General features: G+C 50.5%; 1 long non-coding RNA gene across 1 annotated transcript; it reads left to right on the top strand.

Moving 5' to 3' along the window:
• Positions 1 to 9,069: 9,069 nt before the first annotated feature.
• Positions 9,070 to 15,601, top strand: LOC117311112 (uncharacterized). Its single transcript, XR_004525228.2, has 3 exons — positions 9,070 to 9,206; positions 9,314 to 9,527; positions 14,549 to 15,601. It is a non-coding gene; the product is annotated as an uncharacterized lncRNA (long non-coding RNA).
• Positions 15,602 to 17,261: the final 1,660 nt, after the last annotated feature.

Here is a 17,261-nt window from a genome sequence, read left to right as displayed (position 1 = left end):
TGTCTTTGGTTTGGGTTTCCCCTCTCATTTGCTTCTTTGAGGAGCATTTCGGCTTCATGGGGTTAGAGGAGCAGGAAAGGCCTGTTTCTCTCCAGGAAAATAGGCAGGGCTGAGAGGTGGCCTGTGCGGGCGGCCCAGCAGAGGCCTGGCTGTGTCTTTGCAGCGTGAGCCTCCCAGGGCAAACCAGGCAAGGACTTGACGGCCCCGGCTGCCATGGGCACCTCCTTCTTGGAGGTGCAGCAGCCTGGCTTTGATGCTCATGGAGAAGGGTGGAGATGGAAGATTCCAGAAGGGAGGACACCCACCACAAGTCTGGCTGCCCACAAGCCAGGAGCATAAATAGTTCTCTGAAGAACTCGAGAGAAGGGACACAGAGGTGGACAGAGTTCTCTGGAAACCCTTGTGTGTCCAGGGCAGGAAAGTTGACAGAGCTCCCTCACTCCTCTGAAGGTCCCCACCAAACAAGGTCGGTCCAGGTCTGGGCTGAGGAGACAGGAGGTGATGGCTGCCTTTTGGAGTGTCTCTTGCGGGCTGGTGGTGGGCCCTGTCCCGTGAGGGGCCACAGGATGTAGGCCGTGTCTCCCCTGTGCTCAGAAGTGGATCCAGCTGTAGAAAATGCTTCCAGACACTGCTGACCGCTCCAACTCACCCGGTGTGAGCCACTCACTTCCTCTACTGCTCAGACAGAGTAAAAGCGGCCAAGTCTGGTTTAAACCAGTTGTAGTGGGCCTTTGCCCACCTCCTGGCCCTGCCCATCTGCTCTGGGCAAGGCTGGTGTCTGTTCTGAGAAGCTCATGCCTCTGGGGGTGAAGCCTCTTGCTGGGGCTGGACGCTGAGGTCACTCGAAGGCGTGGGAGGGGCCCTGAGATTTCAGTCCTGGGCAGGGGGACTCTAAGGGGTGTGGGAGGGAGGGACACAGCAGTCAGTAGCCAGGCCTGGGTGGGGGTGAGTAATGGCACTGACCTGCGGCCAATCAACCCTCCTGTCTCCTTCGCTGCGCAGAGCAGGCTGGGACGTGCCGAGGGGAAGCGCCTGCCATCCTCTGGGGAATTTCTAAGGGGAAAGCTGGGTTCCCAGGGTGCCCTCGAAGGCTTTGGGGTTCAAACCACTTTGCAGGCCTCAAGCACTTACTTGGGATTCAAGGCATGACAGTGTGACAAGTATGAGGAGAGGGCTTTCTGGCAGAAAGAGGACCCCAGGCCTCTAGCCTGAGTACAGGTCCTAGGATGTCCCTCAGTTGGAGGTAGTGGGCTCTGAAGTACTTGCCCTACCCAGGCGCACCTGCCTGGATCCTCCCTTCATCCTTCCCATCCATGCATCTAACCACCCATCCATCAATATCAGGTGACCACCAAATGCCAGACTCTGACCTAGAGTCTGGGAGTGAAATGTAAATTAAGACACAGTCCCTCTCCTCACAGCCTGGAGGAGAGACCAAGAGGAAAACAAATGGTCTTGGTGGAGGAGTGTGCAAAGTAGACGACTGCATGGGCACACCTGGTGGAGGGGCTGGGTGAGTTCTTCCCTGGGGGGCAAAGAAAGTCTTCACAGGGGAGGAAACACTTGAGCAGTTTCCTGAGGGATCATCCAGGCAGGAAGGAGAGGGAAGAGCATTATGGGCAAAGGAACTGGCGGGTGCAAAGGCACTGAGGCATCAAAGAGCTAGGTATGTGGTGTGCCAGGCAAACGGTCTGGGGGGACAACCACGTCCATGGGACAAGTGGAAGGAGATGGTGCTGGAAAGGTAGGCTGGCCCAGAGCGAGGCAACCTTGAATGCCACGGTAAGGAACAAGGACACGGTCCCATGGCCAAGAAGCATCAGTGGGTCCTTGCCCCAGTGGCTCTGTCTGCACTTTGAGGGTGTCTGAGGCACTAGGCCTTGCCTCCTGTCGGGCCCTCCCTCCCAGGCATCCGTTCCCTGTGCATTTACCAGTCCTGCTGCGGCCCAGGCCAGGGTCATGTCTACACTGAGATGGCAAGCACGGGAGGAGACCCCTGCGGCAGGTGGCCTGTGGCCCAAGACATGTGTGGACCCCCAGGAAGGGACCGCCTGAGCTCATCTCTGTTCTTGTCACAGCCTCACCCCAGTCAAGGACAAGTGAATTCTTCCACGCGGATCCATGGCCTCTGCTCTGAGGTGGTCCCACTTGCACTCCCGTGCCAGAGGGTGGCGGGTTTCGGGCCTGCCCTCCACTGTCACCGCTGCACCTTGCTATCTCCGGCTTTGTGCTCTCACCTTCTATTACAAAACCTTGAGAGCTTCTGCGAATCAGCTAGCCGGTTATCACGCTCCCCACAGCCGCCTGCATGAGCCTCTGGGCCTGAACCGCAAGGCGACCACAGCGCATCAGCAACTTCTGCTCTGAGCCGAGCCGGGGGGGCCCCTTCCCCTCTGCCCGCCGCCCCCCGCCCCAGCCCCGAGCTGGGCTTCCCACGCTTCCCTTTCTGTCTTTTTCTTCTCCTGAATCTTAGAAACTGACGTGCAGCAGAACAAGGATTGGGTGAGCCACTGAGGCTGGTCCGGCACAGGGAGGAACTCAGAGCAGGCCCGAGGGGGGAGGGGGGAGGAGAGGGGGCTGGGGGAGGGGAGGATGCTCTTCCCGCTGAATCGACCTATTCTTCCCACTGAGCTCCCTCTGGCTTCCAGAAACCAGCCTCGGCCAAGGGGCCTCTCAGGAGAGCAGAGGGTGAGATGTGTGTGCGTGCGTGCACGGGTGTGTGTGGAGAGAGAGAGGATGTGTGTGTGCTGGGGAGAAACAGAAACCCAGTATGACACAAACAGAGAAGAATTTATGTGAGAGAGAAAATGAGACCATTAGTCGAGATTTTCCTTCTCTTCCTCCTCTGATCTCCCTACTCCCAGGGACTGTCATAGAAACGGCTTTGTAGTAACTGCTTAGGACATGTTTATTGAACAAATAATTAAATCAGGGTCTGACATTCTACTACTTGAGATATAGTCGGCACAGCAAGAAGCATGTTAGGAGTTCAGGAGCCCCTTGCCCCTTTTTCCTTCCAGGGTCTGACCTGGGTGGCTTGCACCCCTGGGCCACGGTTCCAAAAAGGCCCAGTCTCAGCACGTTACAGGCCAGGTGAGCGCCCGGCATCCTTGGGAGCAGGGAGCATGGGGCCCTCACACCCGAGCACAGGAAGTGAAGGGCAGGGAATGGCTCATGGTTGCTGTGCCCCTGCCCAGCCGAGATCCAGCCCAGGACTGGTGGGCTCACCACTCGGATCAGCGTGCCCTCAGGAAGCCCCCTCCCCAGCTCACCTCGAAGCGGGGGAGGAGAGGCATGCCATTCTCTGCAAGCAGGTGGGAATGGGGAGGAGGAGAGAGCTTCCTTCCTCTACAGCTTCATCTTTTTTTTTTTTTTTTTTTTTTTGTGGTACGCGGGCCTCTCACTGTTGTGGCCTCTCCCATTGCGGAGCACAGGCTCCGGACGCGCAGGCTCAGCGGCCATGGCTCACGGGCCCAGCCGCTCCGCGGCATGTGGGATCTTCCCGGACCGGGGCACGAACCCGCGTCCCCTGCATCGGCAGGTGGACTTTCAACCACTGCGCCACTAGGGAAGCCCTACAACTTCATCTTTTGAAACCCAAGTGCTCCTCCTTCCATTTGGATCACGGCTATTTTAGGAGAAATGAATCCAATTAGATGAGTGTCTGCTGATCATCTAGTTGAGATAGAATAATGATAATAACCAACGGCTCTTCACAGTGGACAAATCACTGTCACAACATCGTATAGCGGTGTCCCATCATCCCCAGGGGTAGACGGCTCATTCCTGTCTTACAGATGAGGAAACGAGGAGACTTGCTTAGGCCCACGTGGTATGGGGAGCTAGGGATCAGGTCTGGCCAGACTCCCAGCCCAACCATGAGCTGAGCTCTTGGGCCGAGAGGAGGAAGGGGACCAGGAGGCTGAGGGCGGGACCATGATGTGGGAGTTTGGGGTTGAGGACAGCCACAGCCAGGACGAGCGAGAGTCTGGTTCCTGCTCTTTTATACTTTCCCAGAAAACAATACATGTTGGTTTACATACAATTTCAGGGGGCTCAGAGGCACTCACCTGGGGACAGAGAGGGGACCCAGAAAGGAAGAGAGGACAGTACTGAAGCCAGTGTGTAGCTCAGCTATTCCCGTCCTCCAGGTGGAATGCTTGACTCGGGGTGAAAGCAATTTCTGAATAAACGGGATGTTTCCTCCCAAGCCCAACACAAAATATGTGGGATTCAGAAATACCCTGCTCTCTTAACAATTTGTTCTTAGCAACTATACTGTGTCATGCAGTCACTGACGAGGACATCCCCAACAAACGTCCCAATGACGGCTAAATCAAAGCAGCGACCAAAAGCGTGCCGTAAGAGAGGCAACATCTGTAAGCCTCTATTATACTGTAAAATAGAAAACTATTCTTCAAGTCCTATACAATGACTTCATACTGTGATTACAAGAGGAGGCCCCGTTTGCTATAAAATCTAAAACTGGATAATATAATGTCCTCCTGCATTGTACATTCAACCTAAACTAACATATTGTCTTTAATAAGCATTACTTACATTTTTATTTAAGAAACTTTTTTTACGGTGTTGCAATTTGGAAGTGTTTTCAAAGGCAAATAGGAAGGCTAATATCTGAGAAAGAAAACTACTAAAAAAAGTTGGAGCAGGTGTCCCCTTTTTTTTAGACCTATTCCCACGGCAAACGGGACCTTTCTGTTCCATTGTGCTGCCTTTGAGACTGCATCCAGGGCAGTCGCTGGAGCAGCAGTGATGCCATGGTGATGACGGCACGGCCCCGACGCGCAGCTAGCCGTAACCTCAGGTAAGGGAGCCTTTCATTGCCAGGCAGGAACCTGGCATGCCCAGAGTCACGGTAACCTGCCCAAGGCCCCACAGGGTTCGAATGCAGGCCCTTTTCACGCTACAGCCACCATTCTTTCAACTAAGCCGTGTCCTTTACTGGTAGAAATAGTGAAATAAACAGCACACGGCAGAGAGAACGGGATACGGGCATTAACTGATTGCAGCAAAAGTGGAAATCGTTGAAAAAAGGACCAGCTGTGCTTTTTACCCCTTGCTAGGCAGAGAGAGCCAGGGCAGGGCTGAGGCAGATGCCCAGGTCCTGGGCAGGTACCAAACTCTGAGGCCGGCACCCGTCCCACCGGGGAGCAGAGGACTCCTTGCTCAGTCACCCGTCTTGGGTCTGTCTTTTCATTTCCATCCTCTGGGCCCAGCTTGGGTCTGGGAAGCCACGTGGCCTGGGAAGGGGAACACGCGTCCTTTGAGAGCTCACTCTGTGTTAAGGGCGCTGTGGCCCACTTTGGTCCGCGCAGCAGCTCTGCGCGTTCAGTGTCATCAGTTCTGTTCCACAGACGGGGAAGCAGAATTTATTAAGTGAGAGGCAGTATGGCTCGTAGTTAGAGGCATGGCCTCTGGCCTGAGCTGCTGGAATCCTGACTTTCTACTCACTAGACTAGAGGAAAGGAAACAGCTTTTCCAAAGCAGCGTTCTTTCTACACGCAGGGATAACAGGAGTGTTTCCCTGATAGGGCTTTTGTGAAGATGTACAGGTGTTGCTTGCAAAGCTTTTACCGCGGTGCACAGCACTCGGTAAGGGCTGACCCCATGCCAGCGATGGCCACCGTTAAGAGTCTGGGCTGGGATTTAGCCCCAGCTCAGCCTGACCCTCTCCACACCGTCAGAGCACCACAGGCTAAATCCCCGCTCTGTGGTTTGTTTCCAAGCTGCATGACCTTGGACAGGTCACTTTCCTCGGGTCTCAGTTTCCCTTACTGTAAAGTGGGGAATATTACTTTACAAGGTGATGGTTGGGGCTCAAGGGAATTAGAAGTAAAAACACTGACTCAACTACTAAAAGGAAAATGCAGAGTTCAGCGTTAGCTGGTGTTTTAGTAAGTGTTGGTCGGTGCGTTAGGATTTGTCCTGGTTCTCTTTGGGGTTTAAAGTACAGAACCCTAACTCCTGACTCCCCTGGAGACTGGATAAGGGAAAAGATAAACACCCGATAAATGCACAAGACAGGAACGAAGGGGAGTGGGAAGGGAGCTGACTTGTATTGACACCTACTGTATGCCTGGCCTAATGACAGGCATTTCAGAGATGTATTCCAGGTGTCCCAGCCCCCCAGCTGGTGACTAGAAAACCTTGGCGCATTTGCTCGCATTGGCCCCCGCTGCTCCATCTGAGTGTTCCCTGGGTATCTGGGGGCCTCGTCACTCTCGGTGTCTACCCCACCCTTCCTCTTCCGCTTGAATCCCCATGTCTGTGGCCACTGCCGCTACCCAGCATGACCCCTGGTCTGTGAGGGGGCCGCCTTCCTCCACCAGGACACTGAACACTGGCACACAGACCTTCCAGGCGGAGGAGAGGAGGGTGCACCTCTCCACCTCCATGGGCCCCAGGGCAGCTCTGTTTCTGCCCACAGTCTTACAGAACCTTTCGACTTCTGACTCTCCAGCTTCTAGATCTTAGAACTCAACCCAGTCCCAGGGGCTGGATGAGAAGTCCCATATCATCTCTCTTTCTCTGCTCTCTCCTCAGACCAAGCCCCCAATCCAACATCTCCTTTACTCTCTCTCCTACAAAATAAAAGTACCTGGGCATTATCAGTGGATATCAAAAATACTGAGAACGTGGGTGGGAGTATCACTTGCCCTAATAATGCCTGGATTCAGGGTTCAGCAATTCCCCAATGCCATGCTGCATCCTTACCAAGATGCTGTGAGATAGATACTATTAACCCACTTTGCAGATGAAGACACTGAGGCTCAGAGAGGAGAAGTTGGGTCAAGGATATTCAGCTAGTAAGTGGCCGAGCTGGGGTTCAGACTCAGGGCTATTTGAGTACCACCTTGCTTCTGGAAGCCGAAGGGATGGTGCTCTGACAGTGTCAGGGTGAGCTGTGGGCAGGTGGTGGGGGTCCCCGGGTGCCTTCCCCCCAGGCACACAGGCATTAGCTGATGCTTCAAGCCTGCTTTCCAAGTTCATCTGATGCACCCATCCCAACCTCAGCTTTAATTATGTCTGCCCTTGCGAAAGCCAAGCAATTCAGCCTTCCCAGAAACGCAGGCTCCCTGGATCTTCCAGGGCATTTCGACATGCAGGAGCCCCAGGGAAAAGTGGCTTCTCCGTTCTTGCTTCTCGTGTTGAAGTGGCTTTCATCTGGGTCTGCAGGAGAACTTCCTCCCACCCTTTCTTTCCTCTCCTTCTTTCTTTATTATTTTCTAGGAACTTAAATGCAAAATGCCCAAGATAACGCAACTCCCATCATTTTCTTCCCTGTCCTTTGTGTCTTTGAATCTTCAAATCACATGCCATGCCAGCCAGTTTAGCATAAGAAATTAAATTAATTTTCATGCTTCAGATGTAAATGCCTTTATTAATAATTTAAAGCACATTTATTTATGCAGTTTGATATGTTTCAGGTTCAGGGAAGCAATTAAGTGTTGCCCAAGCAGCTGATCAGCAGACAGCGGCTTCCGTGCCTACTGCCCCTCCAGAGTGGCTGCAGGAGAGTCACGTGCGCAGAACCTCACCCCTCTGGCCTGCCCACTGCCTCTGTGAGACGCGGGCTTTTGAAATGAGGAGAGCACACTTATTTGCTGGGGCCCAACTCAAGGAAGGCCAATTCCTTTCTCAGAATTGCCCTGGATTATTAGACTTGACCTTCAAAAGTCCTCCCCTCAACTAGTTCCTCCCTTCAACTAGTTCCTGGTGAGGCTGGCATCCTCTAAAAGCCACCTTTAGCTTTTACTCTGGGAAGCAATTTTACATCTGTTGAGGGCTTGGCTGCTTGAGAGTGAGAAGAGCTGGCTTGGCCACTTAGGAACTGGTGAGCGTGGACACCTTGTCCCACTGCGTTCACCTGTTTCCTTATCTGAAAGATGAGGAAATGATATTTCCCTTAATAAGGATGCTGTGAACTTTGAGTAGCAAGAGAATGTACATGAAAGCACTTAGCTGGTCTACCCACCTTTCCTTTTCAATGGCCTTGCCCTGTCCCCTTCCCAGGCCTGCGCTTGGGCTGTGTCTGCTCCCACCCCCACTGCCACCTGTGACACTATTCCTTCTCATCTTCATATCTCAGCCCCACCCCACGCTTTGTAATCAAAACACTTCGTATTCACTTACGCTTGGTACTATCCAAAGATCTTTCGCATCCCTGATATCATTTTATCGTCAGTACGAATGCTTTAAACAGAGATGGAATCTGAGTTCCCAGGGGGCGTAACTTCCCAGAGACAGATTAGAATTAAAAAATGTTGTCGGGACCCCTGTGCACCATGGACTGCGGGGGATACTATGGAATGCGCGTGGAGCACACCGTGATGACCTGGGTCTGTCTCTAGGGTCTCACTAGGGGGACCAAGAGAAAGCAGCGCCCCCGGCCCCTCACTCGGACCCTGCTCTGCTCAGTGTGAGCTGCATGTTCAGAAACTGACCAGGAGTCCAGGACTGAAGCTGGCTGGGACGTCTTGGGCACGTCTTCTCAGTCTTATCAATCAGATCCCAAGATCAGGTCTTCTCCACCCAGGTCTCCACAGAGTGGGACCTGGAACCATCCTCGACTTCCCTCTCCCTCACCCCCACCTGTAGTGCATCGCCCACCCTTGCTGATTTCGTGTCTCTGGAGTGCGCCCGCTTCTCTGCCTCTTGCTGTTACCACCCGCCTCTAAAGCATCATCATCTCTTGTGTAGACCCCTGCAACAGCTTCCAATGGGTCTCCCGCGGCCACCGCTGCACCACCAAGCCATTCCCCCACTTACTGGCCCCCTCCTCACCACACGGACACATTTGAAAGCTCCAAAGCCTCCTCATTGCCCCAGACCAAGGACAAAGGCTTTATCATATCCCATAACTCACCGCATGGTATGGCCCTCCGGTAAGTGGCACAATTAGTTGAGGTAGGAGGGGCGGACTCCACTGTTTTCCTGTAAAAATCTGGGCGGTGAGCAAGTGTATGGGTGGTTCCTACTTCCTAGGTTTGGTCAAAGTGTGGCGCTCAGTCCCTTTGAGCTGTCTTCCATAAAGATCTTCGTCCCGGAGGCCAGAGTGACCTTGGGCAAGACATGGCATCTCACTGAGCTTCATCTGAAAAATGGGGGCAGAGCATCTCTCCATGGAGTTATGATAAGGAGGAAAGGAGACGAATTATGAAGTGTCTAGGAGGCAGAAAATTCCGGTAAGAAACATTTCTCTGCCCCCTTTCTCCCCAGAGACCTGGAGACTGTTGGGTGGGGTGCAGGCCAGCTTGTGCCCCTCCTGTGACTGGGCTCTCATCCACCGCAGGCTGGCTCTGCAGGGTCCAGGCGCCCCCCAGCCTTCTCTCTGCGTGTGTGCCTAGAAGAGAAGCTGCCAGGGTGTTGACGTGCCTCTGACGACCTTCCAGTCGAGGAAGCTGCGGGAGGGATGGCGGTGCGGACATGTGCTGAGTTTCCCTCTCATCTCGTGCTCGTCACTCGGCCCCCACAGGCAGGCACTGGAGGTGCTCCCAGCCAGCTGGGTGAGCTCCAGGCAGCAGACACTGGTTTGCACTGGGGCAGAGCCAGGGAGGCAGGGAGGGTCGGGGGGCGGGGCAGGTCAGGGGGCGGGGCAACCCCCTGCACACTCAGTCTTTCCTGAGCTGTGGGCTGGCTCAAACCCAGAAACAGAAGGTGGCAAAGCTTATGCGGAGGGAGGGACATCACTGAGCCCACGAAGCCCAGGTACCTCATTGTCCGTATGGGGAAACTAAGTGCAAAAGGTCAGAACTCAGATTGATTTCTTCAATGCACATGATTCAGAATGACCTGCAGACTGAGCACTGGGGTGGGGAACAGGGGGGTGGGGACCCAGCCCCTGCCTCTTGTACGGGCTTCCAGGGCACACTTGGGCGCGAGTGCGGACGGCCGTACAGTCTTGTGGTGTGAGTGGCTTGGTCTCATGGCTGAGCCTGTCGGTTCTCTGAGGACCTGCCCCTACCCCCATACCCTGCACAGACCTGGGCGCATTGCGGGTCACGGCCGCACACCTGGGGGCTCAGGGATCCTGTGAGAGCATCTCCCAGGTCCACCTCTCCCTCTCCTCTCTGTCGCTTGCAATCTCCCTTGAAAAGTACAGACAGTGCTTTAGGGAACTGGATGGAACCCTCGGACCCCACCAGTAAGCTGATGATCAATGCTGCTTGGGCTGGTTTAACCATCCACCTTGCATTTTCCAAGACCTGAACTGCCTGGGGCATTTCCGGAGTCACTGAAGCCTCTCTGTTGTGTAAGATTTAGGGATCCAGGGAGGCCAAGGGTGATTAGACATCACCTGTTTCCATGAAGCCCTGCCTGTTCACTCTCAGCAGGTGGGGCCCGGTCTCTCCGCTAAGAGTGCAGAAACCTGCATTGCACAGCCCGCAGCCAGGGGCTGAGCGTGGGCTGGGCTCATAGCTGGGGAATGAGTGGATTCCTGGGTGGCCCTCTGCTTACACCGCATTTCCAGAAGCTGATCATCTAGATGTGAACAGCCTGCTCTGAGCAAAGCACCATGCTAGATGCTTGAGGAAGGGAGTAAGGCTGACCTCAGTGAGTCGATTTTCGGGGTGGAAGAGAAGGCTACCTACCCAAACTGGGGTGCACTGGTGAATGTCTAACCAGCAGCTTTCCATAGGGAAAAAATGCTCTAGTGCAGCACTTGCCAGTTCCCGTGGTATGAATATTCCCACATGGCCAATTTCAAGGAGCCAGTGTGACATCTTTGGGAGAGATGCAGAGAACCAACTGGTCTTGAGAGCAAGTGGAAGCCGGCTCCAGCTAGTTTGTGTCTCAAACTAACCACAGGGCAAGGCAGTTTGTAAAACGTACTAAAATAGAAAGATAAATACAATTCTATGGCCCCTGGACAGGGGAGCAATACCTTCTGACAGAGGTTCCTGGGGAGGCTCCAAGAAGCAGTCATTTAGTTTCGGTTTTGAGGAAGAAAGGGCTTTCACGGGGAAAGCAGGGGAGGGGAGGTCCTCCAGCTGGAGGACCAAAGAAGCTCCTGACATGTTTGAGGACCTGTGTGCTGTGGCAAGACCATGGGGACCATAGATCACAGCAGGCCTTATAGACTCTGCCGAGGAGTTTGTCCTTTACCTTGTCAGTGGTGGGGGAGACAATGGTGCATCTTAAGCAGGTGAATGACATCATAAGGTCTGTTTTGTTGTGTTTTTTTGAATCCTGACTTCATCAGTCTCTTTTTTCTTTTAAAGTATGTTTATTACAAAAACAAATCAAGCAATGTATCAAAGTACAAAAAGACTTCTTTTTTAACATTAGGTGAATATCTTCCCAATGTATGCACAGAAAAAAGTTTAGACGGATAGAGTAGACATAACATAAAAGAAATGAAGATAAAAGGATAAAAGAGAGAACATAGGAATTAACTGGCCCCTCTTCTTCCACTGCATGTTGTCAAGACTGTGTATAATGTTTGGAGCTGTGGCAGCCATCTTGTTACCATGAGGAAAGCTAGCCCATAGTAGCCAATATACTGAGGGTGTTGACAGAGTGGGAAGATGAGAGGATATGAGTTTTGATGATGTAGAGTAGCTGCTGTCCTTTATATATAGATCATCCTGAGACAACTCTGGTATATATATGTGTATGGTTTTCCTATTTACCTAGATTCTGAATTCTCAAGGCTCAAAACTGGGTCATAATGAAGCAAGTCAGTGTGATATAGTGTCAAGGACTCAGGCTTTGGAGGCAAACAAAACTGTTTTTGAATTATAGCTCCTATGGGGGAATTACTTAATCTCTCAGTGCCTCAATTTTCTTATCTCTGAAATTGGAAGAGTAAACTTGCTCGCAGAAGTGTTGTGAGCATGGCATTAGATAACATATGTAAAGTTTTTACCACATGCCCAAGCCAGAAGGCACTCAGAAAATGCTTATAAAATATACAAATAGATCTGAGAAAACATGGAGATGCCACTGGGTGGGGAAAAACATTGTACCTCGATTTCTTCAGTACTTTCAGCAAAGACTGGGCTGACTATGAGCTGTGGAGTAACCGTTCTGACACAGGCAGAGTAATTCTGAGCAAGTTTCTTTACTTCCCTGAGTGTCACCTTCCTTAGCTGTAAAATGGGTAAAGGGGGATTAAATAAAGTTAATGCCCAAAGCACTTGGAGAGTGGTAGACCCTTAACACTAGCTTCCTTCTTTCTTGTTCCTCCAGCACACAGACAAATGCTCGCATAGACATGTGTACAGATACACTTTGACACACATACACACAAATACACCCAGACACACACACATACACACACAACCTTTTTTAGCCCCAGAATCTTTCAGGAGATTATTACGAAGTTGTGGCTTTAAGGAAACTGTCCCCATGTCTGTCTGCCAGGCCAGCCTGTTCAACTGATTACTGTCATGGGTTCTTTGTCTTTCCCTGGATTTGTTTTTCAAGTGTAGGTCTTCAAACAATGGACATTAAGGCTTAAAGGAAAACTATTTTCTGGGGGAAAAGATGATTTAAAATGTGATTATGTATTAAGTACACATCTAGTAAATAATCTAGTAAACAATTAGACATATAATTCTTTGACTATAAAACACCACATGTTTGCAGATGAGACAGATAGATTTTAGCAATCAGAGGGAGTTAGGAGAGAGAAATGAAAGAAGAAACCGGTACTTCCTTTCTATTTACCTGGCAGAACTGGGCCTGTCCCCGGGGCGTGGGGCTGGGAGGGACCTGCCAGACAGGCTGTGCCTGGGATGCAAGGAGCAGGAATGTGACAGGCAGGCGAAGGGGGCCAGGTGAACTCTGTCCAGGTGGAGAGTGAATACACTGCTTGGTCTCCTATCATGTCCAAGCATCGCCATCCCAGCCACCATCTTCGTGGAATCTTCCCTGGACGATTACTTTATTTTTAATTTTTTTTTTTTAAATTTTTTGTCCATGTGGTACGTGGGATCCTAGTTCCCCGACTAGGGATTGAAACCGCATCTCCTGCATTGGAAGCATGGAGTCTTAGCCACTGGACCGCCAGAGAAGAAGTCCCCCTGGACGATTACTTTAGCTTTCTCGCTCAGTTCCCAATTCCACTCTTTCCTCTTCTGCCCCGTTCTATGTAACATCACTACAAGTTTGTCCCTTGAAGTGTCACTTTTCTCAAGTGGCCCTCCTGCTGGAAGCCCCTCCTCTTTCCACCCTTCCTGCTTTGGTTCCCCGGGGAATGAGACAGTCGCGGTTCTCCCGGCATGCAGCTGGCAGCACCATCTCCATCCTTTCCAGAGCGGCCAGGTCCTAGAAGCCACCAGGTCCAGCCCTACGCCACAGAGCTGGAGTCACAGCTTTCTAAAGGCCACGTCTGTGCATGACCTCGGTCCTAAGCCACTCTCTCTGACCCACCTTGCACTCCTCTTCTCCACCTGTCTCTTTTCTTCCTGATTTTTCTTTCCATTTCACCTTCCTTGGCTCCTTGGGCTGGATCCTCAGCCCTATGTGCTCATCTTTGACCTTAAGTTTCCTCCTAGCAGGTGGTTTGGATCTTCCATCTGGCCAGGCATTCATTCCTTCCTTCACCAAACACGTATGGAACACTCATGGAGACATGCTGGGCATGAACAATGCCTGTGATCAGGAAGGCGAAGCCATTAGACAACTCAATTTCTGTGTGTGTCGTTGGGGAGTGTTGAGTGGGTGGGGAGAGGGAAGTTGCACAGGATAAAATGTTGTCCTTGATCTCTGGCAACTCGCCAGAGGCTGGTCAATAGAATTTTATCCTTAATTGATTTATCAGATTAGCTTTAATGGAACCCAGAGGAAGCTAGAGCAAGCCAGGAAGTGATTACAATAGAAGAGATTGGACTCAAGGATTCCCTTTGATCTTCAAACAACCCTGAGAGGGAGGAGATTGTCCCCATTTTCCAGCCTGGGAAGCAGGCTCAGAGTGGCTGGCTGACTTTCCTGAGGTCACCCAGCTAGCGATGGAGAGGCTGCAGACATGTGTCCTGGAGGGCCTGACGGGTGTCCTGTGCCCCCTTCCGAGGCTGAGCTGATCCCAGGGCATCTGTGGTCAACTTGCTTCCTGAACAGGCTTCTGGGGACTGTGAGGCACCAGTCCCTTCCACCGGGTAGATTGGAGCTGCACTTTCGTCCTGGACCGCTTCCTTCTTTCACTACATCATCTTCCCAGCTCCTCTGCCTTGGCCCTGGGCAGAAGGGGAGCCTGCTGAGCTGTCATCTGAGTGCACACCGTCCATGGCTGCATAGAAAAAGGACATTGATTTATGATCCAAAAAGACGAAGGATGATGCCAGGGAAGAAGCAGGGTGGCGGGGGTAGGTGGGCGATAGGGAGAGAACCGAAAAGAATAAAAAGAATCCCTAAACCTTACGACAGAGCCTGCCCTGTGATTCGTAGGTAGGCGTGGGCTGAGAATTTTCTGTGTAAAACTGAAATGGAATCACAAATGAGGAGAAATCATCTTGGGGCTTGGGTGTGCTTTCTAGGGCTGAATTAAATTAAAAACCTATTGATTTTCCCCACTGATTAACAGGTCTGGCACGTGAGGAAGGGCGGCAGCCCCGGAAGCAGCTTGAATCGCTGCCCCAGCTCACCAGAGTCCCTCTGCTGCATCCCGCGTCACTTCTGAGTCTTGGCAATTTTATAATTGGCCCGATGGGTTATGATTTGAAACCAGAAGAGCCAATTAGCAGGAATCTCCTTTGACCTCCGGTTAGGGGTGGTAGGAGACGAGGTAATGACTTGAGACAGAGGAAGAAAAAAACAAAACTAAACTAAAAATAAAAATAGAAAATAGTAAGAGCAAAGACTTAAATCTTTTTGGCTCTCTGATTAATAACCCTGTCAGGCCGATCACAAGCTCTAAACAGCAATGCTGGTTGCAGCTGAATTTTTTATACTTTCTATTAATCTTTAATGATAGCTTGGTCACCTAGTCTCTTTTATCTTGTCAGATAAATGTATGGTTAACAGGATAATGAGATTTCTAAAGCCCCATTCCAGCTCCCAGCTCTCTAGTGCATGTGGTGACCTCTGACCCCCGGCAGACAGCGACACCAGGGTGCTGATAATTGGTAGGTGTGCTGGGAATGTATTGGAAGCTGAAGGATGGTTTAAACTTTGATTTGAGGTCAGCGAGGTCACAGAGCTCTGGAAGACCAGCCCGGTTTTATTACCAACTGCCTCTGATGGGGATATAATTAGATTTAGCTATTGCTTTATTAATAAGTAATCGCTTCCCCCATCGCTGTGGGTGGGCAAATGTATTCCTTGGATAATTTGCGGACACTAGTCTGGCTTTATTAATAAGAATATATCATGCATATTTGACCAGGCACAGACACCCATCTGGTTTGCTGGACTTTGGGGGGACTTTATCATTTTCACTCATTTGCGTATTGAATAAATCGGCCGTGCCTTGTGAAATCTATCCTTGCCTCGGTGACCTCGAACTCTCTGTTGTTGTAGGGAAACTCTGTTTTGACCTCTTTCTCAATGACTGAACAATAAAAAATATGTAAATAATTTTATCCAGCTGTCCATCCATACGTCTGTCCATCCATCCATCCATCCATCCCTTCATCTACTCAATCATCTGAGTACTTGCTAAATGTTAATTACAGCCCTAGGTGAGGGGGGAAAGGGGTTCACAAAGAGTTAAAGACCTGATCCCCCTCTTAAGAGATTTACAAGCAGATAAATCACTAAATTTCAAAGAAGGGCGAGTTAAAAGCCATAAGAAAATATTAACAAAATGCTAGACAGTACATGGAAAGTGCTGAGTGTTAGACCCGACATATTCAAGAGATTCATACTTTGGTAAGAGTTATGAGCAGTACTTTTTTATTTTTTAGAGGAGGGCTGGGGCATAGGAAAGAGGCAGACTTGAAGGAAGGGCCAAGGATTTTCTGTAAATATTTAAAAATTTTGAGACTTACTCCCATGCATCCCTATAATAGAAAATAGGAATTGGGGAAGCAAGGGAGAGAAACAAAATGTAAGAGAAAGAAAATTAAAGAAAGATCACTCCTTAGACCTAGACTCTAATTAATTCAATGACTATTTATTGAGTGTCTGCTGTGTGTAAGGCAGGTCCTGGCTGGGACAGGCTTCCCCGTTTACCCAGAGATAACCCCAGTGTAAAGACTGCAGTTCTCATGTCCGGTACTCCAGTACCACATACTTCATTCTATTCTGAAATCCTATAATCTTAGTATTTTTGGTGGTTAAATGCCATAATGTAGGTATTTTTAAAAAATCTGATATTTGTTATGCTGGGCACCTCTCCTCCAGCTGGTGACTCAGGGATTCATCTCCTGCAATCTTAACATGTACCTAGAGACTTAAATGCTGCACTAAAATTTCTAGTTGAACAAAAGTGTGCACTTTCAATAAATGATTCAGACCACATCTCTACTATATTGCATCTAATCTAAGACACTGTTATGTTAAATATGTACCATGAAAAAGAAAAAGCACTATTCATATATGCTCCTAATTATACTGTGGTATGCTGTGTCTAGAAGACACATTCTGATTTCCAAAATGGCAAAATGTGAAAAGAAACGTGTTTTACAATTGACAAAAGGTAGTGGTTTAAATCTTCCCCCAATATGTTGTTGGTCCAATTCTCATTTCTCGGGTTCCTTGGGAGGGTGGACATATTTTCTCATGTCTATTGGCCTCTAGAGCCAGTTGGGCTTGGATCTACTTCCCAAAGTCTCAGACGGCATCTCTTAAAGAAGAGAATGGAGGGGAGGGGGATTCTTAGCCTGATGCTGCAGCCTTGCCTGGAGAGACCCTGCCATTTCTCTTGCTCTAGAGGTAGAGTCTCTCTACTCTCTTCCCCTGTCTCCCTCCTGGGCCACATCCGTTCGCCTAGGGCCTGACCCTCTCTCCAAGAATCACTTATCTTTACCAGGAGACCCTCGAGAACAGTAAACAGGAAAATCCCACCAGGAGGGACTCAAGCCAGGACCAAGGAACCTTGGTCCTGGCCTTAGACTCTCCCAGATGGAGCAGTGTCTGAAGGCAAAGGGTAGAAGGCAATGGTAAGTCTGGTAAGAAGTTACCATTTAGCAGAAGAGTTACTAAGCTATTTTCCTCCGGTTGTTGCAATCACTCCTATTAACTCTCAGTCTTTTAGTGAATTTATAGGTAGAGCTAGAAGGATATAGCTAGATACAGCTAGAAGCTATATGGGTACTTATTTCACAGACCCCATCTGATATTCACCCAGAGAAACA

The sequence above is a fragment of the Tursiops truncatus genome, chromosome 2 (genome assembly GCF_011762595.2).
Source record: "Tursiops truncatus isolate mTurTru1 chromosome 2, mTurTru1.mat.Y, whole genome shotgun sequence".
NCBI lineage: Eukaryota > Metazoa > Chordata > Mammalia > Artiodactyla > Delphinidae > Tursiops > Tursiops truncatus.
Note: the sequence above shows the minus strand (reverse complement) of the source record. Positions and strands in the feature narration are given on the sequence as shown.